Raw genomic sequence first — 12,098 nt, 5'->3', positions numbered from 1 at the left:
AATAATTTGCGAATCACTCTTCTGACACTTCAACAAGTAAGTTTGGAAAGATTCTCTCGAAAGTATGAATCATTTAGTAAGTAGGCTATGTAGGTAGGCACAAAATGTTTATTTCTAAGGTAAAAAAAACACGTAGGCTACTCATAATTGTCTTTTTAAAAACATGTTGCTTTATAACATTTCACGCGTTGGTTCGCCAACAATTTTGTGTAACTGTACTTTATAAGCACTTTATAACCTTACTACTTTATAACCTTACTTTATAAGTACTTTATAAGCACGATTACTGTACTTTATAAGCACAATGCCGGCAATTTATTGCTTGTCGAGTGTAGGCTAACTGATTTTTGTTGTTCGCTCATTAAAAGTAATGAAGCGAATTGTTCAGCGGCAGAAAACTTATTTTAGCTGACGATGTCGACAATTCTATTTTCATACGCCATTTGCCACTTTTAATACTTTTAAACGTTGATTATATATACTAATTGCTTACAAGTCCAAGATTAAAAAACAAAGACAGCTCAACATTAAAAAGCCTATAAGTTTTAACGGTAACTCAATTATAGTGACAACCAGTTTGCAATATGGTAAGCCCTGTAGCTTTCTAGTAGCAAGTGCAGATATTCAGATCATTCAGTTTGTTCAACATCACCTCACTTCGGTTTGTTTCTCATCGAGCTGCGTGGCCCAGTGGCCTCAATAAAGTTCCCCAGGATATTGAGTCGGCATTTATCAAAAGCGCTGTGTTTTGGCAAAATCACAAAGTGCACTCAATCAGAGGAATCCAGACCGATTCAATTCCGCTTTTGAGTACAAATAATAAAACAATCTTTTCAACTCATAGTATATCAATCTAACACTGAGTAAAGATAAAGTAATGCGTTTATGTAAACCCTTAAAAGTTGCCCAAAAACAAGGTTGCCAGTTCGAAATATTTTAAAACAATCTTTTCAGCTCACAAGTATTTGTGAGAAACACTTTCAATAAACATTTCTACAATTTTATCGTGGCAGGCGACAAAACATATAATTTTTACAGTCAACAGAAACAGATTCTTTTTATGACGTAAGCTACGATATGGTGGTGGTAGCCTACTTGGATGACAACGAAAGACCACAGAGCCAACGAAGGCAGGTGCCACCCTCATACAAAAAAGAAACAAAGTCAGGAAAGTTAAGTAAGCAACAAAATAAACAAACAATAACAAGCAGAGATGTCTTAAAAAAAATCTTTTCAAAAAATCTTTTTATGACTTTTATGACGTAAACTACGATATGGTGCGGGTAGCCTACTTGGATGACAACGAAAGACCACAGAGACAACGAAGGCAGGTGCCACCCTCACACAAATAAGAAACAAAGTCAGGAAAGTTAAATAAACAATAACAGGCAGAGAGGTGGTAAAATTTTTAAAGTCTACGCAAAAACAATAATAAAAACAAAATTGTAAACATTTTGTAATCAATCAATGCAAATGTTGATGCAGACAAAGTCGGTTAATCGCATGAGCCATTTGTCAGAGGTTTTGATGTAAATGAATGAAGTGTGCAACCGAGAAGCAAATGCTGATCCATTTATGCGATATATTTCTTTAAGTGGGATGCGTTAAGCCGATAATTTTACATAACATTAGATATGACTTGGTTTTGGAATTTCAGATTTTGATGCAATTAAATAATTTATACGTTTTCGCGATATGCGCTTAACCGATATCGTGAGTACTGACTACATGTAACATGGGAAATCATGACTTGACCGAATGCTAAAGATGAAAAAGTTAAATTTCCAAACCTAATTGTTGTAATGTTTGAGAGAGTACGTTTTCGAGTTTGTTTTTGAAACACTTCATCAAATTATTTCCAGTTCTGCCAGAGTAGTGCTCACACACATAAACCTACGTGACAGGTTTCATTTGATAACGTTTGCCAGTTCAATTGCTGTGCATTAGTTTACAGTATGCGTGTAAGCTCCATGAATAAAGTTATGTGCCGTGAATAAAAGTTTGTAGGCCTACCACGAATTAAAGTATATAACTTACCGTAAATGAAAGTAGGAAAAGTCCTTCCTTTATTTCCTCCAACCATGCTTGTCTCAATTTAATTGAACTTCTCTGTCATATTTGAAATAGCTCATGAAATCAATGCCACCTCCAACACTCTGACTTGGCTATGCTCTTGCTGCTTATTTCATATGCGTTATCGTAACCTTGTTACTTGCAGTTACATGTTGAGCGAACAAACAAAATAAAACGATTGCTCTGACTACTTTAAAACAAGAAAACACAGCAACGACTTCAGTCACAACTCACTGCTATGTTTGAAAACATCTCAATGTTTGTATCGATCCAATATACAGGTTATTGTCACTTACCCCAAAGCGGTACAAGGAGAGTGAAAAGCAATGACTCAAAACTGTCTACCTGTTGAAATACTAAATAGGAGTTTATAACTAAATATTCTGCTAGAAGTCTACATGGCTTTTGTTATAGCCTACAGTAAATACCATGTACAACAAAAAAGTGCTCAATACCATGCAAGTAACTTTCTTTGGTTGTATAATTGTACATGTTCAACCATGGCCACCTAAAGATACGGCCTGATTTGTCACATTTTTCAGAAATTTCCAGGTTTTTCTAACTTTGGGCGAACGTTTAAATAAATTTTTCTAAAAATTAGATTTTTACGCTTTCTTTATTCTTTTCCTCAGATGAAACAATAGGTTTTAACATCCTCACATGTTGAAAAACAAAGAAAATTTGATTTTGTAAATTTTAGTCAGACTGTTAATTTTCAATAACAGTCTGATTTTGCGTTTTTCAACTTACTTTTTCTCATTTGCCATTGCTTCCCCAAGGCAACAAAAAAGTTTTTTGTCATTAGGAAACCGCAAAAAGTAAAAACATCTCAAAAAATGTCAGTCAAGCACTAGCAGTAGCTGTAATCAAAATCTGCAAAATGTGACAAATCAGGCCGCATCTCCAGGTGGCCATGGTTCAACATTACTAGTCAATCTTTTCACAATCTAAACAAAACAAAACTACTACAAAACTACTTTTACTACTTTTTCGTTCTCTTTATAGGCTACTAAAGCAAGAGCCCGTCAAACGAATCTACGAACTAAGAACTCATGCAAGTTTTTGCATATAAATTTTGTCTCAAAACAACAGTGTTCTTAACTGCCATTGCAAACATTAAAACGTGCCTTGACTGTCTATCATGCACATTACACCAGGTGCTAGTAATACTAAGACAAAATGAATTCTAAAATTGTTTGATCGCTGTCGTTTGAATTGTTTGTGCTCGAAAGTCTTATCACTTTACCACTCCAAGTTGGCAATCATCATCAGCATTATCATCATCATCATGAACTTGGGGCGCAGGTGCTGACACCTTGCGCACTGCAACCCTGGCTTTGGTTCGCTCCACTGCTGAATACTGCGCCCCTGCCTGGTGCCGCAGTGCCCACACCCGCCTCATCGACAGCCCAATCAACGACGCATTGCGAACTGTGACTGGATGCCTGCGCCCAACTCCAACAGAGTATTTACCAATCCTTGCAGGCATCCAACCTGCTGAGCTCCGCCGAAAGGGAGCCATTATACACCTGGCTCGCCGGGCGGGGGATCCTAACCACTTGCTTCATGAAAAACTCAACATCCCACCTCAGGAATCTCCCCGGCAATTAAAGTCTAGACACCCCTTTGTGCCAGCTGCTGCTGAATTACTACATCCATTCAGCGATCACGCCATCAGCGCAGCACACTTCATGGAGACACTTGGAATGCAGCGTGGTGCGCCACCGACACCAAACTACATGGTTTTATACCTCACCCGGTGGCGCGCCCCCCTGGTATGGACCTGCCTCGGCCGAATTGGGTCAAGCTCAACAGAATCCGAACCGGAGTCGGTCGCTTCCACTCCAACATGCACAAGTGGGGTCTGGCTCCCTTATCGGCCTGCGAATACGGCGCGGAGGAACAAACTGCTGACCATGTCGTTCTCGAATGTCCCATCTACAAGGCACCAAACGGAACGCAGGGTAGCCTATAGCAACGCTGGACGAAGCTACACTCACCTGGCTCTCCATCACCTGCCCTGAAATTTGATCTAGTCTCAAACGAAAGAGAGAGATCATGAACATGACATCATCATCAATATTTACCAGGATTATACAAAAATATCTTTTTTAAGACAAAGATTAGAGTTTTAAGTTTCTATTTTCATCCTTGGTTTCAATAAACTATTAACTTTCCTAGGTTTGAAGTTCTTACAGCCATGCAAATTGTTTCGTTTGTTTGTTTGTTTGTTTATCTTTATCCTGCATTGCGGGAAAGCGGACTTGAGCGCTATGCATCGGTGTACGCCTTCCGACATACACCTGACCTACGCTGCAGCCGACAGCAATGTCTGTTTCCGGTTGTCTACTCTACTTATGACTTAAATTTGGTACTACCCATTACTCGAAAATCGATCACTAGGTAGAGGCAATTATCGTAAAGTTTCTTGCCCAGAGAAACAACAGCAAGTGCGAGTGGCTGGAGTCGAACATGTAGTTGTTTGTTGAAAAGTTTGTAAAAGAAAATGCTTTGCCCAAGTTGCTTGTTTTGAAGTCGTCTTGACTCCGCAGTTTGCAGGATACTCGGATCTCCACAAGCTGCAGGAAGCTTCTGCTTGGCTCCGGCATTTTGAAGATTATTTGCGGTGGAGGTGTTCTGCAATTCCCTATCATCCTCCTATCAGGTTCAGGAAGTTTTTTTGCTCCATTGTAGCAGAAGCCACCCTTGGAGAATTCGAATTGGTAACATACCCTTCGGAGATCGAACAAATTTTTATCAACAATCGTAGCTTACGATGACTGCACTCCCGTTGTTACCTGATGATATGGCTACTACTACTACTATTACAGCACCACTCCAAATTTTATCCTTGCTGGTTTAGTCGTGAAAGAAAGGGTGTTCACGAAATTATGGCCCAGCTATTTTTTTCCTGTATTGTATCATAGATTGTGACGCAATTGTGACGTCATCATGGCGGTGCATTGTCACGCTTGAGCGACAATCTCTCTTTATCTTTTCTCTATTTTACTAACTCGTGTTTCCAAACGTGTTTCGGCTTTCTTTTACGATGTGCAAATCTATCGGACTGACGTGCCGTAATGAGAGTATGCGCACCAGAAAGAAAGAACGAAGGGATCGGGTGACTTTTCTAAAGTTACCTTTTATTGTGGTTCGTGGAAAAAGACGCTGCATTTGGCAAACAAGTTTTGAGAACAGTGAGCAAAGCAATATCTGCCATTACTCCAAAATCAAGAAATCCATTTTTTAGTTAGAATAAGGAAAATATTTTTATCGAAAAAAGTTTAAATCATTCAGTAAATCTGTCCGCCATTTATACTCTTCACTTTTTATATTGTACTCATTTATCGCATTTAGCCTCATAGCATCATACAACATTGTTGTCTCCTGCTGTCTCCAGGGGCGCCGGAACGATTTTTGACTGGGGGGGCAGGATTATGAAAAAAAGGCACTTTTTTTTAAGTTTACGATAAGATATAGCGATAATCACATGGAACTCTGCCAAGTAACCCATGTTGATGCGCAATCTGCCGCAAGCGGAGGTAGCGAATGATTATATAGCGATAATGCTGGGCAGTTCGTTAATCGTTTTTCCCCTATTAGCCATATAATCGAAATGTGAGACAGATGAAGATAAATGAATAAAATATATTGAAAGCGCTTGAACAAGAAGAAACGAAAGATAAATTTCACGTTCATAGCCTCACAATCTGCTGCAAAATATAAAATGAGTCCACGGGATAATTTGTATTCTGTATGTAGACAAATATCAAACCAATCCAAAGTACATTTCACTCGCGTCGGTTGCTCGAATGAGCTCATTTGCAACAGCTTCTAAGTCAATGGTGTCCAAAGTCCATCACCTGTTTGTGAATAGTCGCAGACATTCGGTTGTTTAAACTTTTGTCTGTCATTGTGGAACGAAGCCACATTTTTACACGCCTCATGGCGCTAAAACTGCGTTCAGCATTCACCTTTCCTAATTTGACCCTATGTCTTTACTTACACTTTTCTTTCTAAAAAATTTTAACTTTCCGGTTCTCACACTCTTTGCTATGCTAAGAAGTTTATACCATTCCTTAACTTTCCTACAATTCTGTATCACTGAGATCTTTATTCAAACTAAAACCAAGACCACGAGGAACATTTTGTTTTCTCATAAATCAGTCATCAACAATACCCGGCCATCCGGCCCTACCTTTGGACTGGTCCTATGCAATGCAAAACGGTCGTTAGAGGTGCCTCGAATCATTGGCGTTTGATTTTCACAGCTTGGTGGTTACATCAAACATGGTTGTGACAAAACCGTCTTTGAAGAAGCAAAGGAGTGATAGAATTTCAATAAATTATGTTTGTGATCTACACAATAGCTCATTATCGAGTAATGATACAAGAACTTCATACCGCTATACAAAGAATAATGGCATGGAAAGGCATCAATCTATGTTATAATGATGTAACCTATTGTGATACAGAATTTTGTGTGTGAATATTATTTTGAGGCAAAAATGAAAGATTGTAATTAGGCTAAAAGCGAACTGCAGAAATTGTTACGGTATATTGAAAAATGTGCAGTAGCTCACATGACCTTAAAAGGGCACCTTTGCCCCTCTTGCCCCCCCATCCACAGAAAATTTGATGGCAGGGGGGCGATCTCTCCCGCTGCCCCCCCCCCGCTTCCGGAGCCCCTGGCTGTCTCCACAATGCAGAATTACGCTGAAACAATTTTACGATACGACTTTAAAGTGTTGAAAAGTGCCGTAGGAGGCGCAATTGTAAGGGTTGAATCGTGTATACTTATTAGCTCCTGAGATTAAGGCAATAGTTGTAAATGTCCACAAGGCAGTGAGGCTGCTCATGATATCCGCTTCGCGCAATGGCAGTTTACACATTAAGAATACTTCAGCTTTCGGAAAAAAAGAAGGCTCTCTTCCTTGATTGCAAGATTCGGACAAGCAGCTTCTTCAAGATGATTTACTGTTTCTACTAGCTACGCAAAGAAATAATGATGGCGATAAAAACCTTGGACTTGGACAAAATACTGAGTTTTCCGAAGATGAACGTCAAACAGCGGAAGAGCTTTACAAAGGTCTTATATTGTCATTGAAATTGATATCTAGTCGAATATGTTTTCAAAGAGAATGCTGATCCTTCGTTCGACTGAAAAAGTAGTCACGTTCACTATAAAAGCTGAAAGACTCGGGCACAGAGATCAATAGGGACCTGCAAGATTGGAGAAACGTATGCAACAAAAGGAAAGTGTAGAACTGATTCAACCATTCAAATATTCAAACTCTTCCAGCTGCCTGGACTAGTCCAAAAGTCAATTTACAAACAAAACACGGAAGCCAAGAATTATCTCCTCAGAAAAATCTTCTTGGAAAGATCCACAGAACCCTGACGGTCGTATGGAAGAGGACCGAGAAAGTATCAAACTTGAGTTCAATAAATAAATGCTTAGCAACCCTGTTTCATGTTTTTAATGGGTGAGAATGTTGAAAACAACAATTTAGTAATGTCCATCATTTTGTGCATTTACCACCACTTAGTGTGTTTATTCTACACTTGGCAACCATATTTCAGCATGTTCTCTGCTATCGGTGTTAGGTGTGTGGTCTAGTTAGTAGTGTTGACATGAGGTCCAGGAGGCACTTTTGAAGATGGGCCCAGGGATAATTTTAGGGGCCTCGAACCATTTCATGGGGCCTAGAAATGAAAAAGCCACAGCGTATTGTTTGGATGCAGTGCGTCTTATATACTGTATGTCTTGATTTGGGGCCAAAAACTCATTGGCACCCTGCCCAAAATATTCTCTCAACGGCCCTGGGTCTACTCAATGTTTTTTTTAGAAATATTTTGGTGCAGAGCGACTTAAAGCAAACTACTGAATGGAATGGAAAGGCTGTAGATGCTCAGCTGGAACAATGTTGGTAGCGGAATCAATACGGAATTAAGACAAGCCTATCGAAAGCAATTAAAGAAAATAAACTTCTCAAGAAAAGCTTCTAGCTTCTTAAGAAATTAAACGTCACGATACTTTCAGTTAAACGTTGAAAAGCTTCCACGCAACCTGAAATAATGTCACGATTGCATTGTGACGACATTATGTGAAGGAAACATGGGGAGATGGGAAATAGTTCGTTTATGGTAGGGGTTCAGAAGGATGGGTCTACCTAATGTTATTCCTTCAATGGAACGACCAAACAAGCACAGTGAAAGAGGACAAGTTATCATAGACAGTTCTCACTTATTTAAACGGGTGTTTATTAAGTAACTAGTGATTAGTGACTAGACATTAGTGACCAGTGACTAGTGATCAGTGACTAATGAGTAGTGATCAGTGATTACTGATTAGTAACTAATCATTAGTGACAAGTGTTTAGTGATTACTAACTAGTGATTATTGATTAGTGACTAGTAATTAGTGACTAGTGATTAGTGACTAGTGATTAGTGACTAGTGATTAATGATTCAATTAGAGACAAGTGATTATTTTCTTATATTATTCGTTTGTTAAAATGCTTTGTTTGGTCAACTTTGATGTACGGATGTGAAACCTGGACGCTAACGGCAAAAACCCGAAAAAAGCTTGAAGCTGCAGAAATGTGGTTTTACCGAAGAATTCTCAAAATTCCATGGCCAGCTTTTCGAACCAACAGAGCAGTTCTCCAACAGATGGGCCAGGAGAAGCAGATAATGAGATCTATAGAACTGCGGCAACTGAAGTTCATAAGGAAAGGCGAACTTGAAGATTTATCTTTAAGTGGAAAAATACTAGGAATTAAAACGGTCAAGAGGAGCTCAAAAATTCACATTTTTTAACCACATGACAAAAACCCTACTAAAATTTGGCAAGACGCACTAGATCGATCAAACTGGAACATCATTGTACATCGACGGCTGTATCAGCCATGATACCTACAGAGAGAGATTAGTGATTAATGACTAGTAACCAAGAAATAGTGATTTAGCTAGTGAATAATGACTAGTGATTAGTGACTTAGTGATTACTGACTACTGATTAGTGACTAGGGGTTAGTGACTAGTGATTACTGACTAGTGACTGGCGACTAGTGTTTAGTGGGTAGTGACTTGTGATTAGTGGCTAGTGATTAGTAACTGGTGATTCATGACTATAGTAACACTGCGTCACAAAAAAATATGGCATGTCGGTAACTGAGATACCAATATCCATTCTAGACGTAGTTTTGGGCGCTGATTCCGAATCTGAACTCGGTTTTGCTCTATCACGTCAGGTTTTTGAGTTATTCACAATTTATTATTTTTAAATTTTTGTCAATTTTGTTATAATGTCTCTTTTTTGCCGCAGTCAAAAAGTCTTTTTAAAATTCATGAAAGAGTCTGGAAATTTCTTTTAATCACTGCCAATCAAAAATTCAATTCAACATGAAAAATAATATGCCGTAAGGAGCCTAACTTTACGAATATTTGCATCAATTGACAGCTATTTTTAAGCTTGTTGTTAGTTGATATGCAGCATATACGAACAAATTAAATGCAATCGCAAACACTTAACAAATATCACAATTAACAAACTTTTGTTAGCTTAAAAAGTCGTCTTTTAGCATAAAGGCTACGTTATAAGACCAAGATATCAGTCATTTTTTGCAGAAAAAAGGTTCTCATTGAACATTTCAGAAATGCTGTGGTCATCTTCTCTTCCTGTGATGGTCTTCATTGGTGTCTCTTTGAAGAGACCAACAAAAGTCAGCCATCATGGAAAGATTGACATTCCCCTGGTATCTTTCTTTTATGATTTTAATGTCTTGATGAAACCTCTCTCCATGTTCATCACTGACATCAGCATTGTTGGGTGGAAAAAAATCTAGGTGACTATGCAAAAAATGCATTTTCAGCGACATCCGACCCCCCATTGCTTCATATGACTTTAGCATTTGGTTGACAATTTCTTTGTAATTGGTTGCTTTGTGCTTACCAGGAAAATTTTCAACAACCAAAAAGAAACCGTTCCAGGCCGCAAGTTGTTGTGGAGTCAATTTGCTTTTAAAAATTTCATCTTTCAACAATTTTCTTATTTCTGGTCCAACAAAGATTCCTTGCTTCAGCTTTGCGTCAGATTTGTAAGAAAATATCTCGCAAATATATTTAAATCCATCACTTTGTTTATCCATGGCTTTCACAAAATTTTTGAACAAACCAAGTTTTATGTGGAGTGGAGGAAGGAAAATTTTGTTCGCATCAACTAATGGCTGATGCTGCACATTGAAATTGCCTGGGTTGAAATTTGCACGGGTGGGCCATTTTTCTGTACTATAGTGCTGTTCATCTGCCCAGCTATTCCACAAACAAAGGAAACACATGTACTTAGTGTAACCCAGCTGCAAACCAAGTAAGAGTCCAACAACTTTTAGGTCACCACATATATGCCATTTATGGTTTTCATAACTGATGCATGTTAGCAAATTCTTCATTGCTTCATATGTTTCTTTGGTCTTGGTACTGTAGGCCACTGGAACTGACGGTTTTTCATGTCTATTGTGTAGTAGCCTAGAACAGTCATGTTTTTTTAATCAATAAAAGCAACTTTGCAGGCAATAAAGCGATTTAGAGGCACACTAGCAATTGCCAATATAATCAACTAACTTATAAGCCAATTTGGAGAAAATAAAAATTGTGAATAACTCAACAACCTGACGTGATAGAGCAAAACCGATTTCAGATTCGGAATTAGCGCCCTAAACTACGTCTAGAATGGATATTGGTATCTCAGTTACGGACATACCATATTTTTTTGTGACGCAGTGTAATTGGTGACTAGTGATTATTGAATAGGGACTGGTGATTAGTTACTAGTGATTAGTGACTTAGTGATTAATGACTTAGTGAATAAGGACTGGTGATTAGTGACTTAGTGGTTAGTTACTAGTGTTTAATTGGATTGCAGTGGACATAAGCTGGCTAAGAGTATGTGCGTAGCTCTCGCGTAGTCACGACCACCTTAAACAAGCAGATGGCCTTTGTCTCAATTTGGACCTGGACCAAACAAAGCCAAATGGCGATGATATCACCAATAACGGGGGCAGGGTTGATGAGTTGGAAGCCTTCAGCCCGGTTTCACATATTGGCGGCGGATCTATGATAATCGTCTCCCAAGGCCACATACGACATCACCATTTCAAGCCAAATTCGATTTGAAGACGTAACCAATGCTCGGACACAAGCTGGAGCCGACGACGATAACTAACAGCATTTCTTTAGTGACGGTTAAGCGCCAGAATCACTATCAAGCGGTGTTGCTTTGACTCTCGGGTGTTCTCTTGAATAACGCATTTCAGGACTGCTCTCCATTCAACGGCACCCAATGGTTGGCATAATTCTCCAGCAACAACATTTCAAATGCAAACGGAAACTTTACTCTGCTAATCTCGGTGTCAGTGGTTTAAAGCCTTTACACGTAGGCCTACGCAAAACTACCAGTACCAGGAATAACTTATCAGAGGCTTTGTCAGTCTGAGGATAAAGATGCAATAGGCTACCACATGTAGGCGAGTGAAGCTTAATGGTTATTACTGTAATATAAAAACAAATCATGCTTTTGGTGTGTTTTCATATCAAAACGAAACCTCATCAATTTACTTCAGATAAAACTAACAGTCACGTCGTAGATGTAATTGCACATTTTTAAAAAGCTAAAAGCAACTTCGAGATCTCAGTGTAGGTGCAGCGAATATAAAAACCTCCCTACGTCTAACGTCAGTAGTTTCCTGTGTGAGTTATAGTCATGGCGTAAGGAAGCTACTTCGTCTATTCTTAACTTCAACTTCCTTCAAAACAACTTTCGTTATTATGATCAAACAACAGCTTGTTCAACAACTCCATGCACGCACGAAACGTTGTTGTTTGTTTTCGTTTATTTTTCTTAGCTCCTCTGTTTTCCATTACGATCAACCACTGTTGGGAGTGAAGACAATGACTTTCATACTGTCCCCCTGCAAGTAACATCAAGTAAAATGTGAAAGTGAAACACAGACGCTCGGAATTCG

Source organism: Aplidium turbinatum, chromosome 1, assembly GCF_918807975.1.
Source record: "Aplidium turbinatum chromosome 1, kaAplTurb1.1, whole genome shotgun sequence".
NCBI lineage: Eukaryota > Metazoa > Chordata > Ascidiacea > Aplousobranchia > Polyclinidae > Aplidium > Aplidium turbinatum.
Note: the sequence above shows the minus strand (reverse complement) of the source record.